At 52.9% G+C, this 12,990-nt stretch overlaps 1 protein-coding gene across 18 annotated transcripts in view; it reads right to left on the bottom strand.

Moving 5' to 3' along the window:
* Positions 1 to 12,990, bottom strand: part of LOC137423266 (protein phosphatase 1 regulatory subunit 12A) — a 356,467-nt gene that overhangs the window by 342,307 nt on the left and 1,170 nt on the right. The gene's annotated exons all lie outside the window — the stretch shown is intronic.

Genomic DNA, 12,990 nt, shown 5'->3' with positions numbered 1-12,990 from the left:
CGCACTCTCGGCCCCACAGAAACACAACCGCACTCTCGGATCCACAGAAACACAACCACACTCTCGTTCCCACAGAAACACAACCACACTCTCGTTCCCACAGAAACACAACCACACTCTCGTTCCCACAGAAACACAACCACACTCTCGTTCCCACTGAAAGACAACTGCACTGTCGGTCCCAGTGAAAGACATCCGCACTGTAGGTCCCAATGAAAGACAACCGCATTGTCGGTCCCACTTAAAGACAACCGCACTCTCGTTCACACCAGAAACACAACCGCACTCTCGGATGCACAGAAGCACAACCTCACTCTCGGACCCACTGAAAGACAACCGCACTCTCTGTCCCACAGAAACACAACTGCACTCTTGTTCCCACAGAAACACAACCGCACTCTTGTTCACACAGAAACACAACCGCACTCTCGGCCCAACAGAAACACAACCGCACTCTCGTTCCCACAGAAACACAACTGCACTGTCAGTCCAACAGAAAGACAACTGTGCTCTCGGTCCCACAGAAACACAACTGCACTCTTGTTCCCACAGAAACACAACCGCACTCTCGGACCCACAGAAAGACAACCGCACTCTCGGTCCCACTGAAAAAGAAACCGCATTCTCGGACCCACTGAAAGACAACCGCACTCTCTGTCCCACTGAAACACAACCGCACTCCGTCCCACAGAAACACAACCGCACTCTCGTTCCCACAGAAACACAACCGCACTCTCGGTCCAAAGGAACGACAACCGCACTCTCGGACCCACAGAAACACAACCGCACTCTCGGATCCACAGAAACACAACCGCACTGTCGTTCCACAGAAACACAACCACACACTCGTTCCCACTGAAAGACAACCACACTGTCGGTCACACTGAAAGACAACCGCACTGTAGGTCCCACTGAAAGACGACCGCACTCTCGTTCACACCAGAAACACAACGGCACTCTCGGATCCACAGAGGCAGAACCTCACTCTCGGACCCACTGAAAGACAACCGCACTCTCAGGCCCACTGAAAGACAACCGCCCTCTCTGTCCCACTGAAACACAACCGCACTCTTGTCCACACAGAAACACAACCGCACTCTCGTTCCCACAGAAACACAACCGCCCGCTCGTTCCCACAGAAACACAACTGCACTCTCGTTCCCACAGAAACACAACCGCACTCTCGGATCCACAGAAAGACAACCGCACTCTCCGTCCAACAGAAAGACAACCGCACTCTCGGATCCACAGAAAGACAACCGCACTCTCCGTCCAAGAGAAAGACAACCGCACTCTCGGATCCACAGAAAGACAACCGCACTCTCAGATCCACAGAAAGACACTCTCACTCTCGGACCCACTGAAAAACAATCGCACTCTCGGTCCCACAGAAACACAAGCGCACTCTCGGCCCGACAGAAAAACAACCGCCCTCTCATTCCCACAGAAACACAACCGCACTCTCATTCCCACCAAACACTCAACCGCACTCTCGTTTCCACCAGAAACACAACCGCACTCTCGTTCCCACAGAAACACAACCGCACTCTCGTTCCCACAGAAACACAATCACACTCTCGGCCACACAGAAAAACAACCGCACTCCCGGCCCCACATAAACACAACTGCACTCTCGGCCCCACAGAAACACAAACGCACTCTCGTTCCCACAGAAACACAACTGCACTCGCGGTCCCACAGAAACACAACCGCAATCTCGGACCCACAGAAAGACAACCGAACTCTCGTTCCCACAGAAAGACAACCGCACTCTCGTTCCCACAGAAACACAACCGCACTCTCGGACCCACAGAAAGACAACCACACTCTCAGACCTTCTGAAAGACAACCGCACTCTCTGTCCCACTGAAACACAACCGCACTCTTGTTCACACAAACACAACCGCACTCTTGTTCACACCTAAACACAACCGCACTCTCGTTCCCACAGAAACACAACTGCACTCTCTTTCCCACAGAAACACAACCGCACTCTCAGTCCAACATAACGACAACCGCACTCTCGGCCCCACAGAAACACAACCGCACTCTCGGATCCACAGAAACACAACCGCACTCTCGGATCCACAGAAAGACAACCGCACTCTCGTTCCCACAGAAAGACAACTGCACTGTCGGTCCCAGTGAAAGACATCCGCACTGGAGGTCCCAATGAAAGACAACCGCACTGTCGGTCCCACTTAAAGACAACCGCACTCTCGTTCACACCAGAAACACAACCGCACTCTCGGATGCACAGAAGCACAACCTCACTCTCGGACCCACTGAAAGACAACCGCACTCTCGGTCCCACTGAGAGACAACCGCACTCTCTGTCCCACTGAAAGACACCCGCACTCTCTGTCCCACTGAAACACAACCGCACTCTTGTTCACACAGAAACACAACCGCACTCTTGTTCACACAGAAACACAACCGCACTCTCGGTCCCACAGAAACACAACTGCACTCTTGTTCCCACAGAAACACAACCACACTCTCGGACCCACAGAAAGACAACCGCACTCTCGGTCCCACTGAAAAAGAAACCGCATTCTCGGACCCACTGAAAGACAACCGCACTCTCTGTCCCACTGAAACACAACCGCACTCCGTCCCACAGAAACACAACCGCACTCTCGTTCCCACAGAAACACAACCGCACTCTCGGTCCAAAGGAACGACAACCGCACTCTCGGATCCACAGAAACACAACCGCACTCTCGGATCCATAGAAACACAACCGCACTGTCGTTCCACAGAAACACAACCACACTCTCGTTCCCACTGAAAGACAACCGCACTGTCGGTCACACTGAAAGACAACCGCACTGTAGGTCCCACTGAAAGACGACCGCACTCTCGTTCACACCAGAAACACAACGGCACTCTCGGATCCACAGAGGCAGAACCTCACTCTCGGACCCACTGAAAGACAACCGCACTCTCAGGCCCACTGAAAGACAACCGCACTCTCGTTCCCACAGAAACACAACCGCCCGCCCGTTCCCACAGAAACACAACTGCACTCTCGTTCCCACAGAAACACAACTGCACTCGTGGTCCCACAGAAACACAACCGCACTCTCGGATCCACAGAAAGACAACCGCACTCTCCGTCCAACAGAAAGACAACCGCACTCTCGGATCCACAGAAAGACAACCGCACTCTCGGATCCACAGAAAGACAACCGCACTCTCCGTCCAACAGAAAGACAACCGCACTCTCAGATCCACAGAAAGACACTCTCACTCTCGGACCCACTGAAAAACAATCGCACTCTCGGTCCCACAGAAACACAAGCGCACTCTCGGCCCGACAGAAAAACAACCGCCCTCTCATTCGCACAGAAACACAACCGCACTCTCATTTCCACCAAACACTCAACCGCACTCTCGTTTCCACCAGAAACACAACCGCACTCTCGTTCCCACCAGACACAAAATCGCACTCTCGTTCCCACCAGAAACACAGCCGCACTCTCGTTCCCACATAAACACAACCGCACTCTCGTTCCCACAGAAACACAACCGCACTCTCGTTCCCACAGAAACACAACCGTACTCTCATTCCCTCAGAAACACAACCGCACTCTCGTTCCCACAGAAACACAACCGCACTCTCGTTCCCACAGAAACACAAACGCACTCTCGTTCCCACAGAAACACAACCGCACTCTCGTTCCCACCGAAACACAACCGCACTCTCATTCCCTCAGAAACACAACCGCACTCTCGTTCCCAAAGAAACAAAACCGCACTCCCGTTCCCAAAGAAACAAAACCGCACTCCCGTTCCCACAGAAACACAACCGCACTCTCGTTCCCACCAAAAACACAACCGCGCTCTCGTTCCCATCAGAAACACAACCGCACTCTCGGACCCACAGAAACACAACCGCACTCTCGGACCCACAGAAACACAACCGCACTCTCATTCCCACTGAAACACAACCGCAATCTCGGTCCCATAGAAACACAACTGCACTCTCAGGCTCACAGAAACACAACCGCACTCTCATTCCCACTGAAACACAACCGCAATCTCGGTCCCATAGAAACACAACCACACTATCGGTCCCACAGAAACACAACCGCACTCTTGTTCCCACAGAAACACAACCACACTCTTGTTCCCACAGAAACACAACCGCACTCTCGTTCCCACAGAAACACAACCGCACTCTCGTTCCCACAGAAACACAATCACACTCTCGGCCACACAGAAAAACAACCGCACTCCCGGCCCCACAGAAACACAACTGCACTCTCGGCCCCACAGAAACACAAACACACTCTCGTTCCCACAGAAACACAACTGCACTCTCGGTTGCACAGAAACACAACCGCAATCTCGGACCCACAGAAAGACAACCGAACTCTCGTTCCCACAGAAAGACAACCGCACTCTCGTTCCCACAGAAACACAACCGCACTCTCGGACCCACAGAAAGACAACCGCACTCTCAGACCTACTGAAAGACAACCGCACTCTCTGTCCCACTGAAACACAACCGCACTCTTGTTCACACAAACACAACCGCACTCTTGTTCACACAGAAAAACAACCGCACTCCCGGTCCCACAGAAACACAACCGCACTCTCGGTCCCACAGAAACACAACCGCACTCTCGTTCCCACAGAAACACAACCGCACTCTCGGATCCACAGAAACACAACCGCACTCTCGGATCCACAGAAACACAACCACACTCTCGTTCCCACAGAAACACAACCACACTCTCGTTCCCACAGAAACACAACCACACTCTCGTTCCCACAGAAACACAACCGCACTCTCGTTCCCACAGAAACACAACCGCACTCTCGTTCCCACAGAAACACAACCGCACTCTCGTTCCCACAGAAACACAACCGCACTCTCGTTCCCACAGAAACACAACCGCACTCTCGTTCCCACAGAAACACAATCACACTCTCGTTCCCACAGAAACACAACCGCAATCTCGGACCCACAGAAAGACAACCGAACTCTCGTTCCCACAGAAAGACAACCGCACTCTCGTTCCCACAGAAACACAACCGCACTCTCGGACCCACAGAAAGACAACCGCACTCTCGGTCCCACTGAAAGACAACCGCACTCTCTGTCCCACAGAAACACAACCACGCACTCAGTCCCACAGAAACAGAAACACAACCGCACTCACATTCCCACAGAAACACAACCGCACTCTCGGTCCAACATAACGACAACCGCACTCTCGGACCCACAGAAACACAACCGCACTCTCGGATCCACAGAAACACAACCACACTCTCGGATCCACAGAAAGACAACCGCACTCTCGTTCCCACAGAAACACAACCACATTCTCGTTCCCACTGAAAGACAACTGCACTGTCGGTCCCACTGAAAGACATCCGCACTGTAGGTCCCAATGAAAGACAACCGCACTGTCGGTCCCACTTAAAGACAACCGCACTCTCGTTCACACCAGAAACACAACCGCACTCTCGGATCCACAGAAGCACAACCTCACTCTCGGACCCACGGAAAGACAACCGCACTCTCGGTCCCACTGAGACACAACCGCACTCTCTGTCCCACTGAAAGACACCCGCACTCTCTGTCCCACTGAAACACAACCGCACTCTTGTTCACACAGAAACACAACCGCACTCTTGTTCACACAGAAACACAACCGCACTCTCGGCCCAACAGAAACACAACCGCACTCTCGTTCCCACAGAAACCCAACTGCACTGTCGGTCCAACAGAAACACAACCGCAATCTCGGACCCACCGAAACACAACCGCACTCTCATTCCCTCAGAAACACAACCGCACTCTCGTTCCCAAAGAAACAAAACCGCACTCCCGTTCCCACAGAAACACAACCGCACTCTCGTTCCCACCAAAAACACAACCGCGCTCTCGTTCCCATCAGAAACACAACCGCACTCTCGGACCCACAGAAACACAACCGCACTCTCATTCCCACTGAAACACAACCGCAATCTCGGTCCCATAGAAACACAACTGCACTCTCAGGCTCACAGAAACACAACCGCACTCCCATTCCCACTGAAACACAACCGCAATCTCGGTCCCATAGAAACACAACCACACTATCGGTCCCACAGAAACACAACCGCACTCTTGTTCCCACAGAAACACAACCACACTCTTGTTCCCACAGAAACACAACCGCACTCTCGGCCCCACAGAAACACAAACACACTCTCGTTCCCACAGAAACACAACTGCACTCTCGGTTCCACAGAAACACAACCGCACTCTCGGTTCCACAGAAACACAACCGCAATCTCGGACCCACAGAAAGACAACCGAACTCTCGTTCCCACAGAAAGACAACCGCACTCTCGTTCCCACAGAAACACAACCGCACTCTCGGACCCACAGAAAGACAACCGCACTCTGTCCCACTGAAACACAACCGCACTCTTGTTCACACAAACACAACCGCACTCTTGTTCACACCGAAACACAACCGCACTCTCGGTCCCACAGAAACACAACCGCACTCTCGGTCCCACAGAAACACAACCGCACTCTCGGTCCCACAGAAACACAACCGCACTCTCGTTTCCACAGAAACACAACCGCACTCTCGGTCCAACATAACGACAACCGCACTCTGGGCCCCACAGAAACACAACCGCACTCTCGGATCCACAGAAACACAACCACACTCTCGTTCCCACAGAAACACAACCACACTCTCGTTCCCACAGAAACACAACCACACTCTCGTTCCCACAGAAACACAACCACACTCTCGTTCCCACAGAAACACAACCACACTCTCGTTCCCACTGAAAGACAACTGCACTGTCGGTCCCAGTGAAAGACATCCGCACTGTAGGTCCCAATGAAAGACAACCGCATTGTCGGTCCCACTTAAAGACAACCGCACTCTCGTTCACACCAGAAACACAACCGCACTCTCGGATGCACAGAAGCACAACCTCACTCTCGGACCCACTGAAAGACAACCGCACTCTCTGTCCCACAGAAACACAACTGCACTCTTGTTCCCACAGAAACACAACCGCACTCTTGTTCACACAGAAACACAACCGCACTCTCGGCCCAACAGAAACACAACCGCACTCTCGTTCCCACAGAAACACAACTGCACTGTCAGTCCAACAGAAAGACAACTGTGCTCTCGGTCCCACAGAAACACAACTGCACTCTTGTTCCCACAGAAACACAACCGCACTCTCGGACCCACAGAAAGACAACCGCACTCTCGGTCCCACTGAAAAAGAAACCGCATTCTCGGACCCACTGAAAGACAACCGCACTCTCTGTCCCACTGAAACACAACCGCACTCCGTCCCACAGAAACACAACCGCACTCTCGTTCCCACAGAAACACAACCGCACTCTCGGTCCAAAGGAACGACAACCGCACTCTCGGACCCACAGAAACACAACCGCACTCTCGGATCCACAGAAACACAACCGCACTGTCGTTCCACAGAAACACAACCACACACTCGTTCCCACTGAAAGACAACCGCACTGTCGGTCACACTGAAAGACAACCGCACTGTAGGTCCCACTGAAAGACGACCGCACTCTCGTTCACACCAGAAACACAACGGCACTCTCGGATCCACAGAGGCAGAACCTCACTCTCGGACCCACTGAAAGACAACCGCACTCTCAGGCCCACTGAAAGACAACCGCCCTCTCTGTCCCACTGAAACACAACCGCACTCTTGTCCACACAGAAACACAACCGCACTCTCGTTCCCACAGAAACACAACCGCCCGCTCGTTCCCACAGAAACACAACTGCACTCTCGTTCCCACAGAAACACAACCGCACTCTCGGATCCACAGAAAGACAACCGCACTCTCCGTCCAACAGAAAGACAACCGCACTCTCGGATCCACAGAAAGACAACCGCACTCTCCGTCCAAGAGAAAGACAACCGCACTCTCGGATCCACAGAAAGACAACCGCACTCTCGGTCCCACAGAAACACAAGCGCACTCTCGGCCCGACAGAAAAACAACCGCCCTCTCATTCCCACAGAAACACAACCGCACTCTCATTCCCACCAAACACTCAACCGCACTCTCGTTTCCACCAGAAACACAACCGCACTCTCGTTCCCACCAGACACAAAATCGCACTCTCGTTCCCACAGAAACACAACCGTACTCTCATTCCCTCAGAAACACAACCGCACTCTCGTTCCCACAGAAACACAACCGCACTCTCGTTTCCACAGAAACACAACCGCACTCTCGTTCCCACAGAAACACAACCGCACTCTCGTTCCCACCGAAACACAACCGCACTCTCATTCCCTCAGAAACACAACCGCACTCTCGTTCCCACCGAAACACAACCGCACTCTCATCCCCTCAGAAACACAACCGCACTCTCGTTCCCAAAGAAACAAAACAGCACTCTCGTTCCCACAGAAACACAACCGCACTCTCGTTCCCACAGAAACACAACCGCACTCTCGTTCCCACAGAAACACAACCGCACTCTCGTTCCCACAGAAACACAATCACACTCTCGTTCCCACAGAAACACAACCACAATCTCGGACCCACAGAAAGACAACCGAACTCTCGTTCCCACAGAAAGACAACCGCACTCTCGTTCCCACAGAAACACAACCGCACTCTCGGACCCACAGAAAGACAACCGCACTCTCGGTCCCACTGAAAGACAACCGCACTCTCTGTCCCACAGAAACACAACCACGCACTCAGTCCCACAGAAACAGAAACACAACCGCACTCACATTCCCACAGAAACACAACCGCACTCTCGGTCCAACATAACGACAACCGCACTCTCGGACCCACAGAAACACAACCACACTCTAGAATCCATAGAAACACAACCACACTCTCGGATCCACAGAAAGACAACCGCACTCTCGTTCCCACAGAAACACAACCACATTCTCGTTCCCACTGAAAGACAACTGCACTGTCGGTCCCACTGAAAGACATCCGCACTGTAGGTCCCAATGAAAGACAACCGCACTGTCGGTCCCACTTAAAGACAACCGCACTCTAGTTCACACCAGAAACACAACCGCACTCTCGGATCCACAGAAGCACAACCTCACTCTCGGACCCACAGAAAGACAACCGCACTCTCGGTCCCACTGAGACACAACCGCACTCTCTGTCCCACTGAAAGACACCCGCACTCTCTGTCCCACTGAAACACAACCGCACTCTTGTTCACACAGAAACACAACCGCACTCTTGTTCACACAGAAACACAACCGCACTCTCGGCCCAACAGAAACACAACCGCACTCTCGTTCCCACAGAAACCCAACTGCACTGTCGGTCCAACAGAAACACAACCGCAATCTCGGACCCACAGAAAGACAACCGCACTCTTGTTCCCACAGAAACACAACCGCACTCTCGGAGCCACAGAAAGACAACCGCACTCTCGGTCCCACTGAAAAAGAAACCGCATTCTCGGTCCCACTGAAACACAACCGCACTCTTGTTCACACAGAAACACAACCGCACACAGTCCCACAGAAACACAACCGCACTCTCGTTGCCACAGAAAAACAACCGCCCTCTCGGTCCAACGGAACGACAACCGCACTCTCGGACCCACAGAAACACAACCGCACTCTCGGATCCACAGAAACACAACCGCACTATCGTTCCACAGAAACACAACCACACTCTCGTTCCCACTGAAAGACAACCGCACTGTCGGTCACACTGAAAGACAACCGCACTCTCTGTCCCACTGAAACACAACCGCACTCTTGGCCACACAGAAACACAACCGCACTCTCGTTCCCACAGAAACACAACTGCACTCTCGTTCCCACAGAAACACAACTGCACTCGTGGTCCCACAGAAACACAACCGCACTCTCCGTCCAACAGAAAGACAACCGCACTCTCGGATCCACAGAAAGACAACCGCACTCTGCATCCAACAGAAAGAAAACCGCACTCTCGGATCCACAGAAAGACAACCGCACTCTCGGATCCACAGAAAGACAACCTCACTCTCGGACCCACTGAAAAACGTATCGCACTCTCGCTCCCACAGAAACACAACCGCACTCTCGGCCCCACAGAAAAACAACCGCCCTCTCGTTCCCACAGAAACACAACCGCACTCTCGGCCCCACAGAATCACAACCGCGCTCTCGGTCCAACTGAAACAGAATCGCACTCTCGTTCCCACAGAAAGACAACCACACTCTTGTTCCCACAGAAACACAACAGCACTCTCAGACCCACAGCAACACAATCGCACTCTCAGATCCACAGAAAGACAACCGCACTCTCGGTGCCACAGAAAGACAACCGCACTCTCGGTGCCACAGAAAGACAACCGCACTCTCGGTGCCACAGAAAGACAACCGCACTCTCGGTGCCACAGAAAGAAAACCGCACTCTCGGTGCCACAGAAAGACAACAGCACTCTCGGTGCCACAGAAAGACAACAGCACTCTCGGTGCCACAGAAAGACAACCGCACTCTCGTTCCCACAGAAACACAACCGCACTCTCGTTCCCACAGAAACACAATCACACTCTCGGCCACACAGAAAAACAACCGCACTCCCGGCCCCACAGAAACACAACTGCACTCTCGGCCCCACAGAAACACAAACGCACTCTCGTTCCCACAGAAACACAACTGCACTCTCGGTCCCACAGAAAGACAACCACACTCTTGTTCCCACAGAAACACAACAGCACTCTCAGACCCACAGCAACACAATCGCACTCTCAGACCCACAGAAAGACAACCGCACTCTCGGTGCCACAGAAAGACAACCGCACTCTCGGTGCCACAGAAAGAAAACCGCACTCTCGGTGCCACAGAAAGACAACAGCACTCTCGGTGCCACAGAAAGACAACAGCACTCTCGGTGCCACAGAAAGACAACAGCACTCTCGTTCCCACAGAAACACAACCGCACTCTCGTTCCCACAGAAACACAATCACACTCCCGGCCCCACAGAAACACAACTGAACTCTCGGCCCCACAGAAACACAAACGCACTCTCGTTCCCACAGAAACACAACTGCACTCTCGGTCCCACAGAAACACAACCGCAATCTCGGACCCACAGAAAGACAACCGAACTCTCGTTCCCACAGAAAGACAACCGCACTCTCGTTCCCACAGAAAGACAACCGCACTCTCGGATGCACAGAAAGACAACCGCACTCTCGGATGCATAGAAAGACAACCGCACTCTCGTTCCCACAGAAACACAACCACACTCTCGTTCCCACTGAAAGACATCCGCACTGTAGGTCCCAATGAAAGACAACCGCACTGTCGGTCCCACTTAAAGACAACCGCACTCTCGTTCACACCAGAAACACAACCACACTCTCGGATCCACAGAAGGACAACCTCACTCTCAGGCTCACTGAAAGACAACCGCACTCTCTGTCCCACTGAAACACAACCGCACTCTTGTTCACACAGAAACACAACCGCACTCTCGGTCCCACTGAAAAAGAAACCGCATTCTCGGTCCCACTGAAAGACAACCGCACTCGTGTTCACACAGAAACACAACCGCACTCTCGGTCCAACAGAAACACAACCGCAATCTCGGACCCACAGAAAGACAACCGAACTCTCGTTCCCACAGAAAGACAACCGCACTCTTGTTCCCACAGAAACACAACCGCACTCTCGGACCCACAGAAAGACAACCGCACTCTCGGTCCCACTGAAAAAGAAACCGCATTCTCGGTCCCACTGAAAGACAACCGCACTCTTGTTCACACAGAAACACAACCGCACTCTCGTTCCCACAGAAAAACAACCGCACTATCGGTCCAACGGAACGGCAACCGCACTCTCGGACCCACAGAAACACAACCGCACTCTCGGATCCACAGAAACACAACCGCACTTTCGTTCCACAGAAACACAACCACACTCTCGGTCCCACTGAAAGACAACCGCACTGTCGCTCCCACTGAAAGACAACCGCACTCTCGTTCACACCAGAAACACAACCGCACTCTCGGATCCACAGAAGCAGAACCTCACTCTCGGACCCACTGAAAGACAACCGCACTCTCTGTCCCACTGAAACACAACCGCACTCTTGTCCACACAGAAACACAACCGCCCTCTCGTTCCCACAGAAACACAACTGCACTCTCGTTCCCACAGAAACACAACTGCACTCTCGTTCCCACAGAAACACAACTGCACTCGTGGTCCCACAGAAACACAACCGCTCTCCATCCAACAGAAAGACAACCGCACTCTCCGTCCAACAGAAAGACAACCGCACTCTCCGTCCAACAGAAAGACAACCGCACTCTCGGATCCACAGAAAGACAACCGCACCCTCGGATCCACAGAAAGACACCCTCACTCTCGGCCCCACAGAAAAACAACCGCCCTCTCGTTCCCACAGAAAAACAACCGCACTCTCTTTTCCACCAGAAACACAACCGCACTCTCGTCCCCACCAGAAACACAACCGCACTCTCGTTCCCACCAAACACTCAACCGCACTCTCTTTTCCACCAGAAACACCACCGCACTCTCGTCCCCACCAGAAACACAACCGCACTCTCGTTCCCACCAGACACAAAATCGCACTCTCGTTCCCACCAGAAACACAACCGTACTCTCATTCCCACATAAACACAACCGCACTCTCGTTCCCGCAGAAACACAACCGCACTCTCGTTCCCACCAAACACTCAACCGCACTCTCTTTTCCACCAGAAACACAACCGCACTCTCGTCCCCACCAGAAACACAACCGCACTCTCGTTCCCACCAAACACTCAACCGCACTCTCTTTTCCACCAGAAACACAACCGCACTCTCGTCCCCACCAGAAACACAACCGCACTCTCATTCCCACCAGACACAAAATCGCACTCTCGTTCCCTCAGAAACACAACCGCACTCTCGTTCCCACAGAAACACAACCGCACTCTCGTTCCCACAGAAACACAACCGCACTCTCGTTCCCACCAAA

This window comes from Myxine glutinosa, chromosome 3 (assembly GCF_964187855.1).
Source record: "Myxine glutinosa chromosome 3, kmMyxGlut1.1, whole genome shotgun sequence".
Lineage (NCBI taxonomy): Eukaryota > Metazoa > Chordata > Myxini > Myxiniformes > Myxinidae > Myxine > Myxine glutinosa.
Note: the sequence above shows the minus strand (reverse complement) of the source record. Positions and strands in the feature narration are given on the sequence as shown.